Source organism: Carlito syrichta, unplaced genomic scaffold (genome assembly GCF_000164805.1).
Source record: "Carlito syrichta isolate Samal-C Ts95f unplaced genomic scaffold, Tarsius_syrichta-2.0.1 Scaffold314697, whole genome shotgun sequence".
Lineage (NCBI taxonomy): Eukaryota > Metazoa > Chordata > Mammalia > Primates > Tarsiidae > Carlito > Carlito syrichta.
The window spans coordinates 140,569-143,359 of record NW_007258793.1 but is presented as its reverse complement, the minus strand read 5'-3'; positions in this window follow the sequence as shown (position 1 = coordinate 143,359).

Sequence of the window (2,791 nt, the reverse complement as noted above, 5' to 3'; positions counted from 1 at the left end):
AACAGTGTGGCGATTCCTAAAAGATCTAAAAATCAACCTTCCATATGACCCCGCAATCCCCCTGCTGGGAATATACCCAGAAGAACTCAAATCACTCTAAAAAAGATACCTCCACATGTATGTTTATTGCAGCCTTGTTCACAGTAGCAAGAACACGGAACCATCTGTGCTGCCCATCAAAAGAGGACTGGATTAAAAAACTGTGGTACATATACATATTACGCAGCCATAAACAAGGACAAAATCATGGACTTCACAGCAACCTGGATGGACTTGGAGTCTATAATACCGAGTGATCTATCACAGAAACAAAGAACTGAGTATCACATGTTCTCACTCATAAGCGGACCTTGAACAATTATCGTAATACTGGAAGAAGAGGATTGGCAGTTGAGGGAAACTGCCAGGGGAGGGAGGGGCACACCTCATCATCAAAGGTACCTGTGTAATGAACATTTGTAGACCTAACCCTGAATTGTACCTCACAACTTTAAAATAAAAAAATTAAAAGTTAAAAAAATAAAATAAATAAATTTCACGGGTTTTGAGGCCTCCCCTCCCATACAGGAGGATGGCTCTCAGAGTCTGGTATGGAAAAGAGATGTCCACTTGGGCGTTTCAAACGAGGGAATGTAATACATGGGCTTGGTGATCAAGGTGTGGGAAGAGCCAAGGAACATGGCAGTCAAAGATCTTCGTGCCTGGGCCGGAGCCCGTGTGTCTACACCTGCTGCTACAGTGTTGGAGGTTGCTGGTACCCTCAGTTCTGGATCCAACACAGTGGTGCCACCTCAGCTGGGCTTGAGCTCCTAAAAATGTGCGTCCTTGCTGGAGCTGCCAGAGCCTAGAACCACTGCACGGGTGCAGCCACGGCAACCCCACTGGGAGCTTCCAGCAAAGCTGCAGAAGGAAGCCTGTCTCTTCCTTGACTTTCGGTTCCCACTGGGGGGTGATCGGCATATCTAGTCCCAACAGAAAGTCTGCGGGCAGAGGAGCCCTGAACACCACACTTCCCAAATACAGAGCAGAGCAGCAAAGGGAGCAGGGTAAGGGCGGAGAGACACAGGCCCATACGTGGCACAAGAACATACGCAGATGTGACAGAAATGAAGAGTGAAGCTGACATGTCGTGACCATGTTTTGAATTCACTATTCTAGGTGGTGGAAAGTCAGCAGAAGGACTTCCGCAGGGATGACGTGATCAGACTTGTGATTTTGGAGCAGGAAAGATGGATGGCGGGCAGGGGGAGACCCAGGGTGAGGGCAATGGTTAGGAAACTCTTGCAGAAATTCAGGCAAGAGAGGAAGAAGACCTGACCTGGAAGTGAGCAGGGGGACATGGACTGGAGAGATACTCCATAACTGTAGCACAGAGCATTTTGAGGGTCTACCAGGCGGGCAGGAGGGAGGAAGAGGGACTGAAAATGCCCTGGAAGCCCAGCATGGGTTTCCCTGGGTGTGCCAATGCCTCCCCCTGAGGTGGGCGATGGAGGGGGAAGGGTCATCCTCATGCCTCTTTCCCCCTTCTCCTAGCTGGGAGTATCTTCTCCTCATTCTGAGCTCTCTCGTCTGTCCATGTCTCCTCTTCTCCTCCCTGTCCCAGTTCCAGTACGTGGTTTGTGCATTGTTAGGTGTCCATGGCATCCTTAAAATCCCGAGGGCAAAACCCAGCATCTGCATTGACAGCTAAACAGAAATAGCCAAAGCCAGCCCAGTGCAATGACTTACACATGTGATCTCAGCACTTTGGGAAGCAGAGGTGGGAGAATCACTCGAGGCCAGGGGTTTGAGACCAGCTTGGGCAACACAGCGAGATCCCATTTCTATAAAAAACATTAAAAAAAACAGAAAAAGAAAACTTGTCTGGCATGGCTGTGTGCGCCTGTAGTTCCAACTACTCAGGAGGAAGGAGTTATCACTTGAACCCAGGAGTTTGAGGCTGCAGAAGAAAGGATTGCCTGAGCCCAGGAGCTTGAGAACAGTTGGGGCAACTTGGCAAGACCTCAGCTTCTACACCACTGCACTCCAGCCTGGGCAACAGAACGAGATCCTGTCTCAAACCCCAAAACAAAACAAAACAAAACAAAACAAAACAAAAGCAAAGCTAGATGAAAGTTGTTTTGCAGAATTCATTCCGGCTGCCAAACCCTGTGCCAGTTCCCCCTTACCGGATGGGATTCCCCGGTCTCTGAAGCTCAGGACTACATATACATAGCATGGCCTGCGTAAATATTTCTTAAACTAAGGCAATCCATTTCGACATCTTCTCGTGTAATCGATCTCGGTAAGGGTCTGTGGCCTGGAATATCCTTAACCCGGAAGTTTGGACTACTTGGGTTCACAAAAGAACAGCCTCCATGCCGATACTCTCTTTACACTGTCACTTAAAATAGCAAAAAAGGGGAAGAGAGAGCCAAAATACCCATCCGTTTTGACTACAAACTGATGACATAGCCTTATGGCCCGTCTCTAATGTGAATTACTGCCTGGTCATTAACTAGAATGAATGAGTGCTGTTGGCACGGACTTAGAAATATTCCTATGGGCTGCCAACAGACACATGAAAAAGTGCTCAGCCTCACTCATCATCAGAGAAATGCAAGTCGAAACCACACTGAGATACCACCTAACCCCAGTAAAAATGGCCGTCACTGATAAAACAGACAATAACAGATGCTGGCGAGGATGCGGAGAAATAGGAATGCTTCTACACTGCTGGTGGGAATGCAGACTAGTACAACCTCTTTGGAAGACAGTGTGGCATTTTCTGAAAGAACTAGAAATTGACCTT